We start from the raw sequence: 14,398 nt of genomic DNA on the forward strand, positions 1-14,398 counted from the left end.
TCTGCAACGCGTACCAATTTTCAGCTTTTATCTTGAAAATTGTATTAAGTCCCATATAATATTTCAGAATTTGAAGTGGTTGAGGGTTAATTTTTAGAAAAATCTGAAACACGTATTCATTACTTTGTAAACAACCAAATTCACTCAATTATTTTAGTCGCTAACTACAACGGTGTTGAAAGACTAAGACTAACTGTTGAAAACTCTATCTCTGCACTGCGTCGTGATACACTACACGTCAAAACTTTATTCAGAAAGTGTAATATCGCACGCAACGGCGGAAACCACAGTTTACATGCACATGAGTTAAAACGAGTAGCAAAAAATGTACTGTTCATCTTACTTTACACACTTACTTTTTTCGGTAAAGCAAAATCTAGCTTAAAATATGTTTGTGTTGTAATACTTTGGTTATACGTATATATGGTATTCATAAATATATATTTCTTTTATTTTATGCAAAGATCAAGTACTACTACTTGAGTAGTACTTGATCTTTGCTTGCATAAAGTCTAGTCAAGTCTATAATTCATTTATGTAGTTCTTCATAGAATAAGTATGAAAATTATAAAACTAGAAATATACCCACATAGATATCGTATAATATGATTAATGTAAACGTAATAAGGGTTTTTATATTTTGATTCATCTCCATAATTATGCTCCCGGAAGAGATAACGCCGCAAGCCCAAGGTTAGCGTAAAAAGTATAGTTTTTAAAACTCTGCTTTCATTTTACCACCACGTTAACCATCCTTGGGAATGCTATAGGTCGATTCGTACGCCATCCAAGGAAGGATATGCAGTATTTTTATTTTAATGCGAAACTTTTCTATTCAATGTGAAAACTAAAAACACTGAAAAAAATTTTATTTCTCTCTGCCATTTTAAGATTTTCCAGATAAAGTAATGTACAAAACAAGCTTTTGTACAAACAAAGAGTTTCGATATATCAAAGTTCGAAAGCAAGTCAACTCGGCTGGGAGTTTTCCATCTACTGCACAACTGAAAAAGGCGACGTACGGTAACGTTAAAAAATCGATTCTTTTTAATAATTATTAATTATTATTTTAATGTATATTTTTATTAGTAAAATTTACTATAGTGTTATTCATAAAATTCTGATAATTTTGAATAGCGGTGTGTAGTATGTTCGATTGAAAGACGACATTGTTTAAACTTCCGAGTAGTTTATAATATTTTCAAGAAATATTTTTCCATTCATGCCATGACTGTTGTAAAATCTTTGTGAAGTGTGGAGTTTTCTTTTAGAGGCTGTAGAATAAATAAGAAATTTACTTATGTTTATTATGCTAGTATATGTGGTTTTTTTTTGATCAAAATAAAACAAATCAATTTATTAGCTAATTTATTAGTATATATAAATTGTTTGATTAAATAAACAATTATCAAAATTTTGCAAATTTACTTAAAAAAACGTAATATAAATATATATCTACCTATTTGCCAATCGTCGGACCTCTGGTAGGTTGCCAGCGGTCAGGAGGAAATGGTTTACGTCATATTCAAAATCGTTTACTTTTTCATGTCAAATTTTAATTAATGAAATTACAAATAGCTAGTTATTTTTGTAGAGGATCAAAACGATCGAAATGCTGAGACGCGACATTTGTTCCGCGACATTTTAGTAAATGTTGGACACTTGTTTTATAAGTTGGTTGGACACAGAAATAAGTAACTTTACAAGTTAAGTTATAATTACTCGCTAAAATTCTACTACCATTTTTGAATTTTAAATAGGCCATTAGGAATTTGAAAAGGCACTAGTATGTCATTTATGCATACCAAGTATTTCATCTTGAACGAGTTATTAATTATGTAAGTATCGTATTGTCGCTTTAAATGTAGCAAACATTTGAACTGATGAATTAATTATGACTAAAATGTGACCATTCCTTCATGTTGCCATATCGGAACTGTGACATAATGTTGAAAAAAATTTATTGCATTAGATGATTATAATTAAATTATTGCAAAAGTATATGAGCGTCATGAAAAGACGCTAATAAATTCTGAGTCTTTTGGTGGAAATAGCACCAAAATCCCTCTGAAAATGATACGTATGGTCACCTAACATATACGTGAATGTGGTTGAATGATGGAAAATATCGCGCACATGCACGAATGCAGTTGGCCGGGTCAGTAATTTTCAATTTGCAATGATTGATTTGACACGCTCTTCAATGAAACTTGATTATTTGGGGTTCATTTTTAATTACTTGACTCTTTGTTTTGGGTCAGTAATATAACACATAACAACAATATATCTATTATATAAAATAAATACCAACGAAATCTATAATTTTGGTAGATATATTATTCAATAACGATACAGATTGTAATTTCGCATTTTTAACATAAAATTGTTAAATATAACAATTATTCAACCTAATAAACCTTTAGTATACAATTAAAGTGGTATAAAATTCTGTAAACCGTAACATATAATAATATATATAGTAATCAATTGATAGAAGAATCTCAATATGTAATTATCATTAAGTACATAAAATTTTAATATAACACCTGACAGAAAATGAATAACGCAAGATAATTAATAAGTAATATTAAAACCTTAGTGATATTTATTTATAAACTTTTCCTTATTTATATACCAACCCATCACATTAATGTATTGTAGTCACTATATATATATGTTCAAGGTTCAAACCTAGCTTTGGTTGCAAAAGTTTGAAGATCGCTTAACTCGCTCTGCTTTGTGTGGTCACAAGCCTAACCTGACCTAACCGAAACAGTTAGGTTTGTTATCCATGAGGTCTGCCGCCCCCCTCGCTCACACGCTCGGCTTTGATGCATCTTACTAACCTTCATTATAAGATACATAATACTATTAAAACATACATTATCGATGGTCCACCAGGCACTCTATACCTTCTCTAGGAATTGTGTACATTTCCTGTCTAATGTATTTAATGGAAAATAATGCAATAAACCTAACCTATCCTAGCGTTTGTTGGAAAAGTTCGAAGCACAGCTCGCTTCGCTCGATCCGCTTTTGGTGGTCACAAGCCTAACGTAACCATGGATGAGAAACCTAATTGTTTCGGTTAAACAATTAGGTTTCTCACACATATTTTTCTTAATTACGAGGGTCTACTGCTGCGCTCAACTATATTACCCTTAAAAGTACAGCTTATGTTATTGTAATGGCGTAGATCAACGCAATATAGGTACACCAGTTATTATATATTAGGCGACGGCGTCCCGAAGATTAGTTAATATCAAGGTGCATCAACACAATGTTAGAAAACAATGGCTTTTGTAGCAGGGTAGATTTTTATAGATATATTTTATTATATATATATGAATACGATGCGGTCGGATAGACGGATAGCAAACGCCATTGTGGAATCAGACGAGGGTTCAACATCTTTCTGCTTGTAGGCAAAGGCTTTTCATGATACGGCATTTATATTGTGCATAACTTAATAAAATAATATGCTCCTATTTAGGTAAAGAATTCGATAGAAAACTTCTTATACGGATAAATATGGGGTGTGTATTATCATTGTTCGAAGCTTATTTGTGTCTACTTAAATAATAACAATATTAATAATAGTGTATTGCGAAAACATACAAAAATATTAAGAATCATTGTTGATTGCGGCGACTACTACGAATATCATCTTATTACACACAATGAAATATTTAAAAGTGCAGTTTTAAATGATGAAATTATCTTACTTATTACTAACACCCTTATGCATTTCAAACCCCTACAATAATACAGAGCAAGTACAATGTAAGTAGAAGAATGAAGTACAGTGTACAATTTAAGAAAGACGTTCATTATTCTACATTTTATTTGGAAAAATAGTCTTGTAGACTTTTTTCATTCACGGGTGAATTTCACAAACGTTAGAGCGCGGCGTGTAGCGTTTCATTCGTGTCAATAAAGAAAACATTGTATTAATCATTAAACACTGTATTCCGTGTCCGACATTTGTTTTTTGAAAAAAGAATAACTTTTTATAAATTAAACTAATAATATTTATAAATCAAACATTTTATGTTTTATTTATGAAATCTGGAAATCGGCTCAAGGGACGAGAAGCGTAACATTTTAATATAGTAATGGCACATTTTTTCGTCGGATCTTCTCAGTCGACTTGGAAAGCTCACATTCCGACTTGGATATTCAATAGTAGTGAATTGAGAGCAGTTAACAAAGCAAATCGATGTCTGCGTTAATTTTATCGGATTATATTAGAAGTTGTACATGTATTTTTCTTGTATTCATTGTATGTACTTAGGTACTCTTACATTTAAGTTATTACACACCAACAAAGTTTGAAATTAGCTCTGAATGTGCTATTTTATGATAAATAGTTAAAGTTGGCAATTTGCGAAATTGATACCTATGCAACTTGCTACAAATTACCTTTGAAAGTTTCCTCCATAACTTCGTTCAAATTATTTCCTCAATTTAATGTGTATGTAAATGTAAGTAATAAGTTTAATAAATTTACTTCAGAACTAGCTCTCATTATATCTCTATACTGAAAGTCATTTATAACATAACTATTTTTAATGGTCTGTCTATTACAGTTTTCAGATCGATCCGATTTTATATCCCTTATATGTAACATGTTTTTTCATGCGTTATCGCAATTATCTATCTATCTTGATCTGAATAAGAACGTCTTTATTATCACAAATATATACATGAAACGTTGGCCACGATAACTGTTTATTTGTTTCTTTTGTCTGAGCGTTTTTCCGTTTACCCGGTAACCTTTAAACAATGGATATTAGAATCTTGTCTTTTTTATTTCGCACGATTTTCAGCATGTTTCGATTTTTAATATTAAATATACTATTTTTATAATGCTATTTCGGAGACTTAGTTTGTTAGTCTAGGCTAAATAAATTTTGACTATAGGCTAAATAAATTTTGGCTAATTTAGGTCATTCCTGTTGTTTAACCTGAGTGTGTTTTTTCTATCAGGATAAACTACTTTGGCCTAGGATGAATAAATTTTTCTTATTTGCGATAGGACTAGTATAGATTAGGCTAAACCAGTTTATCCTATCGCATAATATAGGAAGAATTAGATTGGCCTAGGCAAAACTAGTTTATCCTGGAATCGGATTAGGCCGGTAACAGCGATATCAGACTAGCACGTTTTATGGGTTTGCCTCTTCTACCAGGACTAGACAGTAATTTCAGTAGGTTAGTATCTTCAAGAAATTATTGTTATATAAGAAAAAAATGTGTATATTTTTCAATCGAAAAGATTATTCTGATGTGTCGTAAAATTACAAATCTAAAAATTGTAATACAAAGACAAAGAAGTTGCCTAGGGAAACAACATATAACTCACTGGACTATCCCATACAACGTGGCTTTCTACGTACACATTTATCTGTCTGATATTGATCACATATTATTTAAATTCAAATCCTCGATGACTCATGTTCACCCCGACATCGCAAAGGTTCAACGTTCACGTCCTACATTTGCTTACACTGACATCTCGCAACAATGTATCTAGGTATATAACAAAGAAAATGACCGTACTGTAACTGTAGTACATTTATGGTCAACCACACGTAAGATATTACATTTTATGTGAATAACTTTGCTATTTCATCAAATCATCTCCATTACACGGAGCTGAGGCCTTTCTGATGCAACAGCACACTATGCCAAGTTTTATAATTTTTAGTTTCCATTGTGAATCATATATATATATATACCTTTTATTTATTAAATACTAGCTGATGCCTGCGACTTCGTTCGCGTGGCCGAACAATGTTTGGTAAGAAGTAAAGATCATTAGAGAAATTGAATTGTAAAGACAAATGTAACAATACCTATACGTACAGAAGATACTATCAGACTGAAAAAGTATACTTTCTATAGTATAGCTGAACTATTATGACCCTTCTTCAGGTGTTCCAGATATTCGATTTTGACTGAACAACTTTTAATAGAGCGAGATTTCTATGTTTCCTATAGTTTAGCTGTACCAATATAGGTCTATATTAGGTGTTCCAGATCTTCGATTTTTATATCTCAACAGAAAATGCCCATCAGGCTGAATATCTTTTGTTAAGGCGTCATTTCAATTTTTTCTATCGTTTAGCTGTACCATCATTATTCTCTATCTGGTGTTCCAGTTTTCAAAATCTTTATACCCTATATGTCGCCCAGGCTCAATAGCTATATAAGAAAAAAGTTTTATTAAAATCCGTCCAGTAGGTCCGAAGATTAGCGTGTACAAATAGACAGACATACAGACACACAGACACACAGCCACACAGCCACACAGCCACACAGCCACACAGCCACACAGCCACACAGCCACACAGCCACACAGCCACACAGCCACACAGCCACACAGCCACACAGCCACACAGCCACACAGCCACACAGCCACACAGCCACACAGCCACACAGCCACACAGCCACACAGCCACACAGCCACACAGCCACACAGCCACACAGCCACACAGCCACACAGCCACACAGCCACACAGCCACACAGCCACACAGCCACACAGCCACACAGCCACACAGCCACACAGCCACACAGCCACACAGCCACACAGCCACACAGCCACACAACCACACAGCCACACAGCCACACAGCCACACAGCCACACAGCCAAACAACCACACAGCCACACAGCCACACACGCACAGACGCCAGACACATTTTTTTCTATTATTTATTATTATATGTATTATTTATTATATGTAGTATATTATTATATGTATTTTTTTTTTTGTATTGTGGCAAAAAATTTATTATCTCTGTTTCTCTGTCGTTAAATCGAGTATGAAAATTACCTTTAATTTTATGCCTTCTTGTTGTTTTATGTAATCTCTAAAAAACTAAAGTGACGACAAGAGCGTGTAATTGTTTTATTAATAGAAATCGACCAAGAATATATAGAGTTAAATTGAAGTCACTAATTAATTACTTCATTCTAATAAACGTTACTAATTAACACTTCAAAAAAGGAATATGATTTCACTTGTTGTAATGATATTTTTCTCGTCATATCAAATATCTGTTGTTGGCCGCTCCCTTAACAGGTCGACGCTCGGATTTTATATAAACTGAGAGGTGTAAGTGAAACTATACATGTTAGTCACGACTAATATGTATAGTCATTTACCACGGTAAATGACCTATACATCCGATACGGGCACAATAAGATTAGTTACTAAAGAGTATTGAGAAATATTCCAATAATAACTAATAGAAAATAACACTTTGTTTATATTCTGTTTACACGTTTCTAAAACATTTTAAAGTAAATCGGCTCCTTGGATTGTTATTTTAATTTTCCTACAGAACCCTCATTTTCCGGGATGAAATGTATCCCGGGTAAGATATATAATATCTTACCCGGGATTCAGAGGTATTTTTGATTAATAATTTTTGTGTTATAAAAATGTACAAATTTGGCCCTTCTTCAATTTTAATTTAGTTTTTAAATTATCCTACGGGGAAATGACCATTTACAGGAATAAAATGCATCTAAGACTAGCTGATGCCTGCGATGCCGGAATATTTTTTGAAATTTAATTGTACAGACTTATATAACGGTACTTATTTATACATACAGAAGATGCTAATCAGACTGAAAAAGTATACTTTCTATAGTTTAGCTGAACTATTAGTGTTCCAGATCTTCGATTTTTATATCTCAATAATATCTGAATAACTTTTGTTAAGACGTCATTTGAATATTTCCTATAGTTTAGCTGTACCACATTGTTCTCCATCTGGTGTTACAGTTTTCATAATAATTTATACCCTATAACATATAGGGTATAAATTATTATGAAAACTCAGGCTTAATAGCTATATAACAAAAAAAGTTACATTCAAATCCGTCCAGTAGTTCCGAAGATTAGCGTGTACAAACAGACATACATACAGACATAAAGACATACAGACATAAAGACATACAGACATAGAGACAAACAGACATAGAGACAAACAGATAGAATTTTGTTTTCAAATTACTGTGACTTTATCGCCTTATTTTTATTTTTTTGTAAATGTATTCAATATACAGATTTTTTTCTACTGTTTTATTATAGGTATTGATGTTAGCCGGGTATATAAGGTACCTATATACCAAACTAATCGGTCTAGTAGATTTCTAGTGAGGCGCGTACAAACAGACAAAAATTTCCAAAACTATATTTTCGTCATTTATATCAGTAGGTAACTAAATATATTCCATGAAGAATTTTAAAAAATCCTATGTACAAATTTGGCCATTCTTCAATTATACTATATGTATTGATTGATAACAGTGATTGTAAACTGATATATGAATATCTTATCGTACGGTATTCTTTTGTCTGAGTTCAGAAATAAATTATGTATGTATCACGCGAGCTGATTTCCAAGAAACCAATATGCAACTAAAATTTTAAAATGTTTTATAGTCGATAATATGAGTATTACCAAGAAAATGTTAAATCTGATACAAATATGAGGTTAGAAAATTGTCAAGTCCAAGCATTAAGAAGAGTAAAATAAATTAGACTTTGACAGGCACTTTTTCAAATCAAATGTTTTTATATTGAGATATATTAGAATACTGAATTAAATAGGTAGGTAATTGCTCAAGGTCTGGCGCCGTTGAAGATGTCGACACTTCCGACAACGAAGAATCTCTCAAGCTCATATCTCCTCCCACTCATCTTGACATTCTTGACACCCTAGCCCTCACTAATTTAATGATCAGTTGCACCAGTCAACTTTGACGATAATTTTAACCAGGGCACCAACCCGAACAGATAAAAAATGTCCATTGGTTTTTTTGGAGTTTATTTTTATGAATATGTAACACATGTCTGACAAAAATAAACATTATTATTATTAAAAATCGGTTGTTCTGCTCAGTTTTAAGTTAACTATAACTAGACTGGTACAACCCACAATATTTAATAATCAGTTTTAGACAGTCTCACAAGGGCACGTTTAGTCGAGGATGGAGAAAATTTATTTCAGCATTTACAACGAGAACGAAAATTATTTTACCTTTTTATTATGTCTTACGTATTTTAATGTAATACTCACCTATTTATTTTATGGACCAAGCGATTAATTGTAACATTATTAAGAATGCTCGTGAACATTGAATATGCACATTAGACAAGCTATTTCGGGACTAAATTAACCTAAGTATGTCTCCTAAAGATGTAATTTATATGTGTGCCTTGGAAAACATTTTATATTCGTTAAAAACGTAATTGAAATATATGCTCTGTATAACACTTCAATAAAACTATACTGATCTTACTTACGAAGTACTTACTAATTCCATGATATTGCCCTTTTTCTTTAAGGCATCTCATGAAAATTTTATGTTTTTTTTTGCGCCATCACGCTTGTGACTGCCATTCTGTTGGAAAATAATCAAGACACTTAAATCTCGGGGCAGAGCTGACTTGTTGTCATTATGTCTATCATTTTAATCCGAGTGCCTCGTGGAGTGGAATTATGGGCATAAGGAATTACTTTTTATTTCAAAGTTTTACTTTTTTTAGTTTTACATGCGATATTTGTGTCCATTCATGGCAAAAAAATAACATTTTTTTTTATAATCGATTACGTACATAGTCGGAGGGAATTAGTAAATTAAATGATTTAATGAGCTTGTGTAATGTCTGGGTAGATATGAGTTTAATGTAATTGTGTCCTTTGATTGTAGATTTATTACCATCCTTCGTTTGTTCCATTGTTTGTAGACTTCCTTCCAAAGTCTATAACATAAACGAATTACATGTTTCATTTCGTTTTTATAGAAAAGGAATTTTCTCTCACAGTTTCTTTTTTATTAAGGTCGGTATGTCGATCAAACATTATTTCAAAACAAGGAATAAAAATTAAACAATATAAGTTCCAAGCTACACATGCTAAATCAGTTTAATGTGGAAATTGCATTACACGATGCGCCATGCTCATAATAACAGTTTTAATTTAAACTTGGACGTCTACATTTTCGCAGATTAATACAAACGACAAATTGCCTTGTGTTTAAAGCATTAAAGTTGACAGTTCCATTGTACATTGTGTAAGGGGGTGAAAACACTCGCATGAAGCTAGCCTATTATGTGAACCACTGGCTCTCGGCACAACACAATTATTTTGAACACAATGCACAAACTTTATCATACTGAAATTGGTTTGGATTGGTTATACTTACTTGAAACATTTTAAATGTAACACTATTATTTCAATTTTTGTGGTTTCCAACTTTCAGCATAAAAAGAAAATGTGTGTTCACTTTATGGGGTTTGGAATTAGATTTATATATATTTTTATATAATTATTTGTTTGCATTAGAAACGATTCACATCGCACAGTGATGTTGTTTCATAATATATCAATCTGTTTTGATCCACATCAATATCATTACAAAAAAATTACGTCTCTGGAAAAATCCTGACGAATACCCAAATACTATAACTATGATTATTAAACAAATATTTATGACGACTTTTGCATAATTAAATTTGGTGGCTGATTTGTTACTTAAAATAAACTACTAGAAGTGATTTACAATTCTTCATTGAAGAATTTATTTAATTGTTAGACTATTACATGATTGGATTTATTATAGACTTGGCTCCTCTCGACAAAGCAATATCGTTAAAAAGTAAAGTTAAGAGAAGAGCACTCTCATTTTAAAGTCTGACTGAAGCTTAACTTTTGACAAACAAATGTCTTTTGGTTTTTTTTGGAGTTTCAAACAACCAAAAGAATTTCGTTTGTTAAAAGTTTCTGTTTGTGTTTCGGTTAGGTTTAAGTCGCTGCAGGTGGCCCGCGTCTACCATGTTACATTGGCTTAGAATATCGTAAATTTTGACAATGATATTTTATTGGTTGTTCGATACTTGACGACCTCGGTGGCGCAGTGGTAAAGTGCTTGCCTCTGAACCGAGAGATACCGGGTTTGATCCCCGGTCGGGTCATGTTGGAAAATGATCGTTTTCTGATTGGCCCGGGTCTTGGATGTTTATCTATTACAGTTTACAGTATGTTTATTTTAGTTTACAGTATGTTTATCTATTATTATTATTATTTTAGTATTTGTTATAAAATATAGTATTGTTTGTTGAGTTAGTATCCCATAACAGAAGTCTCGAACTTACTGTCTGAATCTGTGTGATTAGTCCTTATATTTATTTATTTATTTACTTACCTTCAGTTAGCAAAACAGTAGAGCACTAGTCGTGTTCGGGAGTCACCAAACATTGTATAAGATTTTATACAATGTTTGGTGACTCCCGAACACGACTAGTGCTCTACTACTATCCTAGTAAATCTATTCTATAATTACAATTTGTGACTACTCTGTTTTTGTCTCCCAGTATATACCATTGTAAAAAGATTCATTCATTTTGCTACTATTTAATTTACAATAATGTGTTTGGAAGATACGTTGTACAAACAGATACATCAAATCATGTTAAAGCAGTATCCTACAATCGTGGAAATGGTATTTATGTTATACCCATAACTATTTAGGGAGCTATTTATGTAAATTAACATATCATAAACAAGCTGAATTTTGATGAGGTATATATATTAGTATGTATACAAAACATCGTTTATTTGACATTACCTATACATTAAATAAGTACATTATGTAACGTAAAGTGTTTATGAATTAGGCTTTTTCAACGGCCTAGTTTTAAACATTTCGAGACAAAGGTTTTCTTTACTTTAAATGTATATAATATAATATTATATTTGCTACGATGTATGTAGGTAAAAGAGTGTTACGTTTAAATTTGTTCTACGAAATGTTCGTAAACAAATGCTTGCTACGCCGTAGCCCACTCCATGGGACGATTGCTTATAAACATGATACAGAATGTGTGATATTTATAACTGCGGCCTGAGTCTTCGCTTCCGCGGAAATTTCGGGACAATAAGTACATATGTCCTTCTCAGTACTTCTAACTACTATACTACTAAGCAAAATTTCAAGAAGATTGGTTAAACAGGTAAAGCGTGAAAATGTAACAAACAAACTTACTTTAGCATTTATAATATCAGTTAGGATAGTTATAAAAATATTCGGACATGGTCTTGCTCTAAAATAAGATTACCATATCCTTCTGTGACTGTCATACAAGGCGACTAAGGGATAGAAAGCCTTGGTAGACAACAACAGCGCATTTCTGTGGAGAGTTGACGTAATAGGTAAGTTAAAATCAGAGCTAAATCGTTTAAATTAAGTTCTATTTTACGACACATAACCTTGAATACGGTACCCAGTACAATAATTTGTATATCTGAATGATTTACGTAAACTTCTTACGAAGTAATATACCTACGTAATACTAGTTATCAATACATATAATAAATCTAACATAAAAATATATTACCACAAGAATAATTTAAACTAAAAATATTATGTGCGTACAGCGAAATTATTTACGAATAAATTATAAATTAACTTTAAGATCTAGTGGCTATCGAGTAGTCAGCAGTTTATTGTAAGTTAGTTTGAACAATTTTGTTCTCCACAAGTACAACTTGCTCTTACCAAGTTATATTTTAAGTTGAGCGTTTGATTTCAACGGTGAACTTTTCAAGGCTGCGAATTACACTTCTCTTACTTTCATCTATTATTATAACTATCTCTTGCCCGTGGCGGTCCTTCTCCTTATTTAAGTGGTAACAAACAAACAAACTTACTTTTGTATTTATAATATTAGTTTATAATGTATGATGTTTGTAATTCACCCACGCAAATTATACAGAACAAGTCACCTAGGTGCAACTTAAACCGGATTTAACTAGGTTTATCCACTTCGGAGCTTAACCAAGTTACAAGTGTAACTTAATAACTAAGGTTTAAACGGCCTCGGGATTGTTAATAGTGTGTTTATTATTCATAGTCTCGTTATTACGTACGTATAATAAAGTCGTTTTACAAACTTTTAACCACTTTTCCAATATTTGCCGAGTACGCTAATGTCCTTGGAGTCTCTAATTGATTTAAAATAGGGTATTCAAAATGTCGATGTAGTAATTTATGATTCTGAATTTCTGTAGGCATACATTAATAGCGTCTAAATATAAATGGTATAAATATATATCTGTCAAAATAAACAGTATTAGGGTGACTTGCACGCTCAATTTTGACGTTAATTTTGGCAAAATGGCGTACTAGAATTTTAGTGAATTTTAGTGTCACTTAGACATTTCCCATAAAAGTGATAAAATTAGAATTCGATATGTTTTATCCATGAAGTTGAATTTATAATACCTAAGTAACAAATAAATTTGTTAAAATTCAGAAAAGGTAAAAGAATAAGAGTGTCCATCATTGAGACACGTAATCATAATAATGTATAGGTAGCAAGGTGATTATGCTCGACCGTTACAAAGATATTCCCGCCTGGGTAGCCGTGAATTTCTCCAGGCGCAACATGCCTGGAGAACCGCACGGCTGCGACGATGACATGTCGATGGCTGTATATGCGTCTAATCGTAAACGCACTGTTTGCCGTGAGTCGTAAGACCACAGGACCATTTGCCGTATTATTGTGTCAAAAAAGTGACAAATTAGAATTCATTTTTTAAATATTTACCGTAAAAGTTACCCATGTGTCAATTCGCCGTTAACTATGCCTTCTTTTTAAACTAATCTCTAAATATTTACTTACTAGTTTCAAGTCGCATTTTAATGTCTCTGTTGGGATAATTAATTCGTTAAAAAAATTTACTTTTTTGATAAAAATAAGTAATATTAATTTTATTAACTTGCTTAAGCAGGCAAGCCCATGTAAATGGGCGCGTTGCATCATTGATCTTTGATGTCAACTCTAACCTGCGCAGACAAACTCAGGCGCACGCCGTTTAAAGTTAACGTCAATGTTAACTGGTGCAACCTGCTCGATCAACACATTTTTATCTTTAATAAAACATGTTAAAAGGCGTGGGTATTTAAATGTTTTCATTTTCAAATTGCGTTTATTTACATTAACTGAGCCGATACTCAGAACTTTCATTAGGTCTTGTCATGTTGCATCAATGTAATAACTTTGAAAGTGAAAGTGCATAAAATTACCTACTTAATTAACAGTAATTTATTTCGCAAAATATGCTTCTAACAGTTCTTTACAATTAGTTCGTATAAACATTTCGGAGAAATTGAGATGAAAAGGTAAACGAAATTAGAAATTCATTTTCTGTTGGTGGGCTATGGTTATGTTTCAATCCTACAGATTCAAGCAAAACCGATATAAGTTTACTAAATGGTAATCGATATATAGTTACAAGGTTAATTTTGATCTCTCAATGGAATAGCAAGATGTTTCTCGGATTGTTGCGGGGCATATCTAAAATGGAGACAATCAACAG

This window comes from Plodia interpunctella, chromosome Z, assembly GCF_027563975.2.
Source record: "Plodia interpunctella isolate USDA-ARS_2022_Savannah chromosome Z, ilPloInte3.2, whole genome shotgun sequence".
NCBI classification, from domain to species: domain Eukaryota; kingdom Metazoa; phylum Arthropoda; class Insecta; order Lepidoptera; family Pyralidae; genus Plodia; species Plodia interpunctella.